The sequence below is a fragment of the Netta rufina genome, assembly GCF_964035555.1.
Source record: "Netta rufina genome assembly, chromosome: Z".
Taxonomy (NCBI): Eukaryota; Metazoa; Chordata; class Aves; order Anseriformes; family Anatidae; genus Netta; species Netta rufina.
Window position 1 is genome coordinate 6,830,235 of NC_140126.1, and position 12,496 is coordinate 6,842,730.

The 12,496-nt window shown below is 46.8% G+C and overlaps 1 protein-coding gene across 5 annotated transcripts in view; it reads left to right on the plus strand.

Moving 5' to 3' along the window:
• RUSC2 (RUN and SH3 domain containing 2) overlaps positions 1–12,496 on the plus strand; it is a 53,722-nt gene that overhangs the window by 11,217 nt on the left and 30,009 nt on the right. For 4 of the 5 annotated variants that reach the window (XM_084304911.1, XM_084304910.1, XM_084304914.1 and 1 more), the window contains exon 2: positions 10,431–10,536. The exons of the other annotated variant lie outside the window; for it this stretch is intronic. The gene's annotated coding sequence lies outside the window, so the exon portion shown is untranslated. The remainder of the gene's footprint in view (positions 1–10,430; positions 10,537–12,496) is intronic. 5 annotated transcript variants of the gene reach the window in all.

The window sequence follows — 12,496 nt, forward strand, 5'->3', positions numbered from 1 at the left end:
ATGCTCAAATCCTGTGCTAGGTATGTAATTCTCCTGCTCTCAGGCTGCTGGAGCATCAGCCTCTCTCCTGTTTTCAGGACATGTGGGCCAGAGCAGCAGACCCCCCTGCATTTTTGTGTATGGAGCCCAGAGCTCATAGAAATGCATCTTGGAGGGCTCGTGCTCAGAGGAGCCCCATCAGAAGACGCTCAGTCTTGTAGACAGGTGTTGTAGCTCTGCTGGTCTAATAATAACGCTGTGATGTGGCTTAATATGTGGAGCCTTCTGCATGGAAGAAGAGGAAAAGAGCGGAGACATGCTGCAGTCATGGGGCAGTGCTTGGGCTAACCTATCTGCTCTGATTTGAAGGCAGATGTGTCGTGGGCAAGGAGACCACACTTCTGTTTCAGTGTCTGAAACAGAACTATAACATTAATCCCTCCTTATAGCTCCTAGACCTCCGTATTTGTATCTCCAGATACATCTGTGCTCGTTTTGGCTTTGAAGAGGAAGGGCCAGATACTTCTGCAATCTCTAAATACATTACTTTCTGAAGGACTGGGTTTATTTTAAGCTGATACAGAAAATTGCTGTGAAAGCAGCGGGCATGCAAAAACTGCTGAAAAGGTCACAACTGCTGCTTGTCACTCCATGCTTCACCTCTTCTGATGTGGGGATACTAATCCTGGCGGTGTTCCCTGGGATGGAGGAAGGGTCCTGCTAGAACATGGTGGCCAGGAGTTTTCTCCAGCCGTTGCACTGAGAATTGGTGAGAGCACAGCAGCTGCTTGTGGTTTGGCTCTGGCTGTCTTATCTACTGTGCCCAGCTCTCACTTGCTCTCCTCCCCTTCTGGCCATTTAGCTGGGCTTCTCTTTTCCTTCTCTTTTCCTTGCTAAGGCTCTTGATGAGGTTGTGCACTGGTTGGAATGCTTTCTTAAGGGTTGCATTCAATGGAGTGCACTGAAAGTACAGACTTCAGAACTGTCCAGAGGTGGAAAAATATTACAGAGATGACAGAGATGAAAAGCGTCTTCCTCTTTTTTTTTTTTTTTTTTCCTTTTTTTTTTTTTTTTTTTTTTTCCAGATATTGTGAGGCAGAATAACCTGCTCTGGGCTAACCTTCAATCAGGGGCATCCTTCTCTTCTATTCCTCTGCTCCTTCCTGCTCCTCTCCCATGTCCAGCCAACATATGAGGTCTCTGAGTCATCATCATTGCTGTTTATTATTAGGTCTGAGCCAAGGCACCGTGTATTATCATTACGGAGCTCCTGAGGGCACTTTCAGCGCTCTTTCCACCCTGGTATGCTCTTGTTCCCATGGCTGGAATGTGTCTGGGATGCATGGGGACACAAGACCTTGTTTGCCATCTTGAAGCACCTCTTTGCTGGCTGTTTGCTGATGTGTTTCTGTGAGGTGCTAGAGCACCACACCACAGTTTCCAGCAATTCCTGAAGTGCTAAGATATCTCCCTGGTGAGCATCACAGAGCATCATGCACCGTCTCTTTAGGCTACCTCACCTGAGGGTAGAGCCCTATTTCAGTCTGTCTACTGCAGTTGAAACTCAATGAGATTGTCAGGAGTCTCCTGTGACCTGCTTTGCCACCAACACCAGGTCACGGGCACTGTGTGAGCCCAGGCTTTGCCTCTACCAGCTTTTCCTTTCTATTTTAAAGAGCACATCAGGATTTCCTCCCACACCTGAATCCCCTTTATAGCATTTCCTTCGCCGTGGGTCTTTTTCCATCCTGACCAAAATTGCTGCACACAGTGCATGGACACATACCTCCCAGGTCTGGCTCTGTGTGCTCGTGTGCCTGTCTGCACAAGGACGGCTGCCTGCTGGGTGGAACGTGTGTGCAGAGGACGCAGGCCTTGCACAACTGGCCACACTGCAGCTAGATGCTGCAGATTAGACTTTGTCCTGATTAAGCATACACCTGTAAGCACATAAAGCCAAAGGGTTGTTTAATCACGGGCTGACCTGACACGGGGACCTACAGTGCAGCTGATTGGCAGTCCAGTACAGCCTGCCCTATAGATGGGAAGAAGTCATAATCACCAAAGAGAAAGTTAGGAGGGTTATCAGCTGTGGTCAAGGGTCACCTTCAACAAGACCAAATTTATGAGCAATGTCTCTTCACTGTGGTGGATGAAACGAGGATGAATCCACTGGCTGAAAGCTGTTATTGAACTTACTCCGTTTAGAAAAAACAAACTCGAGCATGTTTTTAATAGCTACTGGATCAGCTGGCATGGGATGCTTTTACACTCTCAGTCTTCACCTGTAGGTTTGCTGTGTCTTTCCAGAAGCATACTTCTCTTTTGCCAGGTATTCTACCTGAATAAACTGCTCTATGCTTTTAATCCTGCATTAGAGGCTTCCTGGTCCTCTGAGTCAAACAGAAATCATATGAGAATAAGACCTCCAGAAGTCATGCAATTACATCTTCCTAACCCAGGCATAGGTTACTCAGACAATGCCATTCCTCATGTTTCTTCATCTCACCTCTCTTGAGAAGCTCCCAGGGACTGAGACATCACTGCTGCATCCCATGTCTTTACAGTCCTGCACCTTCCCTTCTTCAGTTTCCCCTACTGCTGTGGCACACAGAGTTGACCAGGATCCTGAGTTGGGCATTTCTTTGTCAGCAAACCCAGACAAAAAAAAAAAAAAAAAAACACCTTTCCAATTTCTCACACTAAGGGCTTATGAAAACCAGCAGGAATGCCTACCTCTAAATAAGTAAAGCAAAGAGCTTCTGAGACACACAGAACCATGCATAGTATGAAGAAAACCAGTCTTATCTCCTGACTGCTGTCTTTTTTTGGTGGAATAATGAATGTTTTATCTGTCATTACTGGTGTTTAACCTAAACTTCCCTCACTGCCTGTCAGGCAGCCTATTCCTGTTGCCCTGGGATGTGGAGAATGGCTTATTAACTTGTTTTTGGCAGCAGCCTTTTATGCATTTCAGAACTGCTTTAATGTACCCCCTAGTTTTCTACAGACAGCTAACCCACTTGCTTTGCATTTTACTCCTTTCTGTTTTTTGTTGCTGTCTTTAAACTGTCACCAGTTTGTCTATATTTTTGCCAGGCTGTTGGAAAGCTGGGACACGTACCAATGTTGGGTAGAGAAGGAAGATTACTCCATGTCTTGCGTATGGCATGCCTGTCCACACAGCCGGACTTATTGTTTGTCTGCTTCAAAGCAAAATGCCACTATTACTCAAGTTCAGCCTGTGATCTATGGTAACCACAAATCCCTTCTGAATGAGCAGGTCATGCATGATGATTATGGGTGAGGATGTGCAGTCTGTGCTGGGTGAGGTGTCATGGTAATGATTATAATTTATGTCCATTTGCTGTTTATGTACAGACCTTTTCCCTTCAGCAAACAGATGGTACAGACAAAGATTAAGAGACGACCACTCCATTTCAGTCAGCTGGTTAAATGCCCGAGAGGTGGACTGAGTCTCCAGGATTTAGTTACAAGCCTGCGATACACGGGCTTTTTAGCAGACGTTTTCAACAGCTCCCCCTTAAGTGTTTTGTCTCCTCTTTGCAGCTTTTCTAAGAACCTACTGGGATGTGGGTGTCCATGAACACATGCAGTCTTCTGTGTGGCACTGGCGTCTTATAATCTGCCACTCATGTGCTTCTGTGTTGCTGCTGAGGGACGGGTTTTGGGTGTACCTTCAATGGTCTCTTCTAATCAGAGCACTTGCAGAAGTACTAAGGGTTGCTTTATTTAGCATTAAAACATAGCAAGCTGGGGCAGGTATCACTTCAGAGCATGTCAGGTTTGGGTGATAAATGTACAACCTTAGGAAAAAAAGCAGTATAAACAAAATTAATATCACGCATCTAATAAATCAGCTGGTAGCTGTGTGATCCCTGGGTTTCATGGTAAAGGTGGGAGTGTTTGAGAGTGGGGAGATCTGCTGGAACACTTTGTGGTGAGCTGACAGCTCTCCGTGCTTGGCTTTTGTTGTTGCTCTGAGCAGCGATGGCAGAGAAGTGCACAGGCATGCGCAGAGGGAGGCGAGTGTGGGTTTTCTGCGTGAAATCCAGAGCAATCTTCATACTTGCTGTTGCCTTGGAAAACTGGAATATTTATGACTCAGTACTAAAACAGGAGGCTTTTTCCATTCTTGGATGTGGCCTCTCTTGTGTCCAAGAGTGACGTTTTTCTCCTTTCCTGCTTGACCCTTTCCTGTTTGCTGTGCTACATCCCACCCATTTACTGCCTCTGAGCAGAGGCTTGTTTGCAGTGCAGCCACCCTCACTTGGAGCCAGCCAGGCGATTCCCCTGCAGAGGGAAGGAAATGTCACTTCGGTGTACATCATGGGAACCAGAAGCAGCCACCTTTCTTGAGCAATGCTTGCTGTGTACGCAGCAGTCTCTGGTTGTGCTTAGTGTGCAGACAGCAAACCGTCTCAGGGCTCCACAGATTCAGCTCAGCCCTGCAGTTTCTCAGCTGCTGAGCTGGAAGTACACAATTTTTATTTGCGGTCAGAATATGAAGCAATGAGTACAGCAGAACTGTGGCTGCCAACCAGCTTCGACATATAATGTAGGAAATTAGGACTTTCTTCATGGCATTGGGGAACTCATAGTTTATGGTGAAAATGTATTAAAGTGCTTTAGGTGAATTGTGCTGTAGAGACAGGATTGTTCCCATTTTTGAAAATTGATTTTAACAGAAGTGAAACCAGTAACACCTTCATATCCGTTGTTAACATGGGCTGCTCAGATGAGGTGGTTGATTGTCAGATTAAAAGGTGTATCTTTTTTTGGTAACAATACCCCTTCTATTTCTTTGCCAATGTTTTGATTGGTGAAAGAGTTTTTATTCCCAGTCAGTGTATCATCAATATTTGAGTACATGCTTGAAGAAACAGCATTGCTGTTCCAGCTCAGCTCCTCCTTCAGGCACTTTGCAATCTCAGGGTGCATTAGTTACATCCAGGTTTTGCTTTAATTTAAAGTATGCTGTACAGCTTTTTGAGCTTTGTTTATCAGAATGAAGCTGAGACTACAGACAGAAATTCAGGAACTGTTCCACTGTTTCTGTCCTGATTTCCCTCTGTCTAAAAATGTTTGCCTATTTCTTTGCCTATTTCATGCTCTCCTGCATGGGGAGAGCTGAGCATTAGGGCTGAAAGATGGGCACTGGCATTCTTGGATCAATTCTTCCTTCCCCACAGCTTTCCAAGGATTCAAATCTCCTTCTTGCCCTGGTCTCCCACATGTAAAATGCTGATAGTAGCTCTCTCCTGGAGGAACAGTATGAGCATACTGGAATCCTGGGCTGCAGGGGACTGGAGACAGACAAGCTGGTTGTGGGCTGGATTTGGATTTCCCGTAGCCATCTCAGTATTGTTGAGGTATGTGGAACTCAGCCCAGCCCAGTGGGAGCCATGCCAGAGCTAGCCCTATCTGTTAGTTGTGACTTTTTATGGAGCTTGTAACCATCTCCATTCCTGGGCAGTAAGGCAGCAGCCGCTAACATTAGGAAGGATTCAACCTCAGTATACAGAAGAAGAAAATCACTATAGTGATTTGGATGAAGAATCCACCTAGCCCAGTATTTATTTCTCAAGAGGTTGCAGGTGGTCAGCTAGTGATGAGTGAGAGCAAGACAAGCAGATACGATATCTCAATAATCATTTTTTTTTAAGGAATTTGCTAAGTCTGTTGTATTTTATCTGTTTAGTAACCTGAAATGGATCTCTCAAGTGCTTGTCCTGATTCACCTTGAATGCATGTGGACTTCTGACTTCTTCAGTCAATAATGCCCTTTGCTGAGAGGTAATGAGCAGCAAACAGGCTAAAGGAAGAGTAACCAGAACGTTGAAAGAGGAACTACTGGTCTGAAGGGAAGTTGTTGATACAGAATAGCCCTGAAATAAAAGCTATTTAACGCTCTGAGCACTAAAAAATAATATTGCTAATGATGTTTCCTAAACACAGAGTCAAAAAGCCTCATCAATTCAGAAGCAGTTTATGGTTATTCAGCAGGAAGAGCTGGGATGACCTTAAGGAATAATACAAACAGGAACTGGGTAGTTCAAACTTGCATGGTTGTGTGCATGAGAAATGAACAAAAAGTTCAGCTCCAGCTAGGAGCTCACTGGGGAAAGTGAGAGAGATGGAGAAAAACCCAGGGTCTATCAGTGACCTTCAGGATAACTGTAAGCAGCCATGAAAAGATAAATGTCATCCACTGCGACATATTAGAAAATTATTTGTTCCAGAGAATAGGGACATTTTTGTGTTTTAAGGCATGGTGAGATCTGGCTTGGAAGATTGTCAACATTTCCCATCACACTCTGAAGACTGTATTTAAACTGGGTCATGTCCAGAGAAGGGTTACTTATGATCAAAGCATGGAAAGCCTATCTAATGCAAAGTGATTAAAGAAATGGGATGATATAACTTTAAACACAGTCTGGATGAATGCTGACGTTAAAGATCATTTTTGGAACAGGAGTGAATAGGGGTGAGCAACACATGCATAAAGATAAGCCAGAAATTTAGAGAAGGTTCTTAAACATCAGAGAAGTGAATTTGGGAATTAATTCTGTTAGACAATGGTTAGCAAACAAGAAATATTCTTTTTTCTTTTTTTTTTTGGGGGGGGGTGTGGTAAAAAGCAGCAAAACTTTCTCATTTCAAGCCAAATTCTGATTTGGAGTTGTGACTCTGCCTGGGGTTGCTAGCCCTGAATAAATCACTACTGCTGTTCTGGGCCATATGCAGGTCCTGCTGGGGCAAGACCACTATGGGGTGGGTGCCTGGTGAATCCTGCTGTTACAATTGTGTCTGTGATTTGCACAGCCACACAGGCTCCTGTGCCTCTGTCCTGAGACCTGCTCTGGAAGGGAGACCCCATTGCTCTCTACAGCGACCTGAAAGGAGGTTATGGGGAGCTGGGGGTTAGCCTCTTCTCTCAGATAACCAGTGACAGGACTAGAGGGAACAGCCTCCAGTTGCACCAGAGGAGGTTCAGGTTGGAAATGAGGAGACATTTCTTCTCAGAAAGAGCAGTCAGGCACGGGGACGGGTTGCCCAGGGAGGTGGTGGCATCACCATCCCTGGGGATGTTCAAGGAAAGGTTGGACGTGGTGCTTAGGGGCAGGATTTAGTGGGTGACGTTGGTGGTAGGGGATGGTTGGACCAGATGTCTTGGAGGTCTTTTCCAACGTTAATGACTCTATGATTCTGTGATTCTATGAAGGCAGGCTCAGCAGGGATCGATAGGTGATCCTCTGGGGAGAATGTGGGAACTGAGAGGTCAGGCACTAGCATGACACCACCGTGTGCTTTCCTCTGTCTGGTTGGATTTTTGACCTGTCGTTCAAGAACTCCCATATTTGTTCCCACTTCACAGCGAATAGAAAAATTGTAAAGTGCACATTGGTAACGATTAGCCTGTATTGATCTCTGTGTTTGAGAGAGAAATGTTCTTTGACCTCAAAGAGCAGGGCTTGCAAGAATGAGGAATGATTTTTTTTTTTTTTCCTTTTTGAGGACTTTTTATAAAGTTTACAGCACTCCCTGCTTTCCTGATGGCCTGTGTGTTCTGTTGCTCCTTGCTCCAGGTGAGAAGGACCATACTGTTGGTTCAGCTGCAACCAACATCCCTCTGTCTGGCATTCCTGAAACAGCTGGGATGGTGGTGGATGGGGTTGCCTTGTCTCAGAGATCCAAATTTCTGCCACAAACAGTTAGCAAGGTGGAAAGGCAGTGAGCTGCTCATGGATGCTCATGGGAAAGAGCAGTAATGTCTTTCCTTCCTGTGACTGTTCTACAAATGAGGTCACTGTGGCCTGGGCATGTCCTTGCAGCTTTTGCTATGAAACTGCAGTGAAGGTGGGAAGGTTTCTTCCTGTTAGTACATGAGGTTAGTACTGACCTTAGTGACTGATTCCTGCATGGTACTTGAAGGCAGATAAAGATACTCCTGCCAAGGCAGAATTGAGCTGGGCTTTGTTTTTTGTTTTTTTTTTTTTTTTTCTTTTCCTGTGGCACTCTGTTCATGTCCTTGTTGCTGTCAGGAGAACAATGTGCTGCAGGTACGTGTGGGTCATACCCAGCATGAGTGCAGCACACAGGGCTCCCTATGAAGGGAGCTCTGCTGCAGCACAGCACTGGGAAGGGGATGTGTCTCCTCATGTGAAGTTCATGGGTGGGAGAAGGCATCATGCATTCACTTCTCATCCCTTTGGAGCAAGGGGGAATGAGGTGAGATGGCAAAACCCCTGCCCCCCTACTGGGATGCATATAGGTAATAAGATTAATGTTTCTTGATAAGCGAGAGGCATATCTGAGGCCACACGAGCACGGGGAAAGTGCTGAACTGAATAAACATGATGGGGAGGAGAGCACAGATGTTTATGTAGGGAAACAGTTGAAAAGTCATGTTTCCAAGGGAGTCCCTTGCCTGCTGCATTACTGCCTCTATTTTTTTTAACAAAACAGCCCCAGACTCCATCAGCCTTGGCGTGCAGATCTGCCCCTCGAGGGAGGCATTCGCCTTGGTCAGTCGGTCAATGCCAGCGTCCCGTGGTGGGGACAGGGAGGCGAGCAAGCGCTCAGCCTGCCAGCATTTCTGCCGCCTCCCTCAGCGCTGGCAAGGCCCGCGGAGGACTGGGGAGGGCACCGACATAGTTTCCATTCTCCTCTCTGCTGTGGGAACGAGTCTCCTGGGTAACAAGCGTCCCTTGTTTTGCTCCGAGCCCGCGGCTGGGCCTGGCCACCTCCTTCCTCCCTGTTCTGGTTGAGCGGGCCGGCGGCGCCTGCTGGAGCCAGCCTTGGTTGGCGCTGACAGCACAGCAGGACGGGTCTCAGTGGGTCTTTCTGGCATGGCTTTTTACATCCACCTCTCCAGGGGCAGAAGCTTCTTCAAAGTACTGTGTGGCCTTGTTTTATTTGTTTTATTTGGTTGTCATTCTGAGTGCATCGGGCCCTTGATGGTTCTTCCTTTCTTTGCCCTGTGCATCTGTGTCACATTTTCAGCTGTTCTCTGACTTGCCTGTCCCCTCTGTTTTGGAGGTGGGTTTTGGCTTGTGGACATAGAGCTTCTTCCTCCACAGATGCTTGGCTTTTTGTTTTGCCAAGCACAGGGCAGTGGCACTGGGAGCAGTGATGGTGGCAGTGATGTCCCTCCAGGATGGCTCCCTCAGAGGAGCTGCTCCAGTGCTGGGATTATCTCCCCTGAAACAGCCTAGAACACATCTGGGTTTGTGGGATGTGTGGTTATGCCCAGATGTGACAAAAATAAATAAATGAATAAATAAATAGATAGATAGATAGATAGATAGATAGATAGATAGGTAGATAAATTACTGCACTGGGGAGGAAGGAGAGGGCTTCAGCTTCTATCCAGAAGAGAAACCCTAAAGGAGCCACACGTGTCCCTGCTGTGCCTCATAAGGAGCTGCACTGACTTGCATATGGAACAGGTTGTGGCTTTGGTGAAAGGGTGTTCCTTTGGTGAAAGGAAGGGGGTGAAAAAATCCTTTAATGTAGCCTTGGAAAACAGGAAAGCCTGGCCTTTTGCAGGTGGCAATGCTTTGTTTCAGGAAGGAGGGTCTGCTGTGGATTGCTTTGTGGGCATGCCAGGATTTAGTCCAGGTTATGGGTAGCATGATAATCACAGGCTCTGCTTAAGAGTTGCTGGGATTTTGGCTTGAGATTCCTTGTGACAGCCTGGACTTCAGACATCTTGTCACTGTGAGGTATTTGACACTTGTCAAGGTGCTTGTGGCTGCCTCTCACTCTGAGGATGACTGTGTTTCAGGGACACTGTGTAGGTGCTGTTGATGAAGCTCTCTAAGACAATGCACTACAGAAATGTAAAAGAAGCTTCAAGAAGCTTCTTGTAGTTTTCCTGATCTTTCAGTGTTAAGTCCTCCCATCCTCCTCCTCCTCCTGTGCGTTACTTTGCAGTTTTATCGCCAAGGGCTCTGGCTGCCATTATCAATTGTAGAAACACAGCAGTCTGGTTCCTTTTGCTTTCATTTACAAAGCCATAAGAGATCAGACAGCTTGCAGTCATGCAGCATCAGAAACCCAAGCTCATCACCTAATAAGATGCTTCAGCTCTGTCCTATGGCATAGGCTTTGATTTTATGCTTCTCCTCCTGCTACCTTCCTGATTTCCCTGTTCCTGTAAGAATCAATCCTCCATCTTCCAGCCTGATTTGTTCTCTCCCTTCCTCTCCTTCTCTGCTCCCTCCTATGCCCTCCCTTGTCTGAGGTCCCACAGGGACTGATTGCAAGCCGGAGTGGCTGTGCTGTGGGCATGCTTGCTCCTTCACACGCAGCAACGTCACAGCAGCAGCAGCAGGAGCATTGGAGATGTGATTGCGCAGACCCTCTGCATTGCCAGGGATGCAGCTGTAACAAAAAAAAAATAATTGACTCTGTGTTTCCCACAGCATCCTGGTGAGAGAGCACGGAGCCCACTGGAATCAGAGTGCTCAGCGCTGCCGGAGCGGAGCGTGTGCAGGGAGAGGAGACGGGGAGCAGAGGATCTGTGGAAAGGTGAGATGGAGAAATGAGCGGGGTGGGCGTTTGCCTTACTGATGGTTTTCAGACCGTCCATTGTCCTGTGAAGCGGCTGGCTTGCTTGTTTCTGCAGAGATTGCCAGCTACCCAATGAAGCTTAAAGATTTTAGGATCGCTTTGTCTGTTCAGAGGCTGCGTTGCTTTGGAGCTGTCGTGATTATAATTATGCAAGGGAGTGAAGAGGCTGGTATTGCTGTGCAGAATGCGTGTTTGTCCATTGTGGCTCTGAAATAGCGGTTGTCACGTCCGGGGCTGGTTGTGCAGGGGCGATCCGCATTTCTCCCCAACAGTGCTCTCTTGGTGCAGTCGCACAGCTCTCCATTGTGTCTGCCATGACAGCCGAGCCCACACGGATTGTTGTGGTCCCACGAGCTGTCACACTCTCTGTGCATCCCCGGCGGTGATGCTGCTGTGCAGCTCAAAAGCTGTTTTGACAGACAGCATTTCCATGAAAAGGCAGAAACAAAGGACGCGAGCGCAGGAAGGGCTGCTGTCATTATGGCTTTTGGCTTTTTAAAACAAATTCGTTCTTTCTTCTTTTTTAACACGAGTAAATCAATTGCTCAGAAGGCATTAGGATAAAATAGTGTGGCAGGTAAAACTTTGCTCATCTAAAAAATGATACACTGGGATCTGTGCAGACTGGAATCCTTTGTGTTGCCCAGGGTGTGTCTGTGCTGGCTGTGTAAATGAATGCTTTCTCCCTGCCTCTTTTTGCCGATCAGATGAGAAAAGTTATCTCAGAATGAAGGAACTGCTATTTTTAATTACTGAGATGAGTGGTCTGGGCTGGGTACCAGTTACTAGAGCTTAATTACATGGTTCTGTTATAACCAAATCCATCTTTTCCCTCCTCCCTGCCTTCCTCCTTCTTTTCCCTCCCCCACCCCCTGCACAAATCCTTCCATCAAATTGCTGCTGCACATGCAAAAGGAGAAGAGCTTGAACAAAGAGAAGGATCTATATGGGAAAGGGATATGGATTGATCAGGATGACAGTTAGTGAGAACAATAAGGCAAAGGTACGGAGGAATGATTTGGGTATCTGCGATGCAGTGACGTGGCTGTAGGGGAACGTATACATGGGCATGTAGTAATGTAAGTAAATAAGCAAACAGAAGATGCAATCTTTTGGGCTTATGGAAAATGCTGAGCATGTGGGGTTGCAATTGTAGGTGTTTGGGAGGAACGTGGTGTTAATGGAAGTGACATTAACATTGGCTATTGAGAAACAGATCATACAGGGACTGGATTGATGGGTGTTGTAAGGGTGTGTGGAGTATGGGGGAGTATAGAGATCTTCTGCATTTATTTTTTTTTTTTAACCTCCAAACACCTAGAGCCTTGCCTAGCAGTGCTGCTAATAAGTGAGCTTGGCACATTTAACCTCTTCACAAAACCCTTCTGCAGTGTGCCAGCTTGGCAGAGTGCTTGGGGCAGCTTAGCATTGAAATGACCCAAGAGTAGTTCAGATAAAGCATCTTTAGGCCTGTCAAGTGCCACAGGATGGTAGGGATCATATAGATAAAGTGGTGAGTGTTTGGCAGAGCTATAGAGGAACCTTGGAGCGGAAAAGACAGGTGCGAGGAGCATTGCAGAGCTAGAGGAACAGAAAGCTGTGGGTCAGAGACACACAGGGCACAGGGGAGGAAATCTGGCTTCGTGGTCAGGGAATGTAAATATGTTGTTTGTGGTATCATTCTCCAGCCTCTCTCACTCTGTTCCCTGCGTGCATCCCCACCTGGTTTGTTGAGACAGGCGCGATCCTCAGCACAGCCTTTTCTGCAGCAGTTGTCTGAAGAAACCATTTCACTGCTGCAGATTCTCAGTTGTTCCCTCTCCATCCCTCTCCATTCCCCTCCATCCCCCTCTCTGTGTCCCCAGGCCTCTGTCCCATTCAGCCTGATGGAAGTGGGTACTGGGAAGTGCTCCTGGTG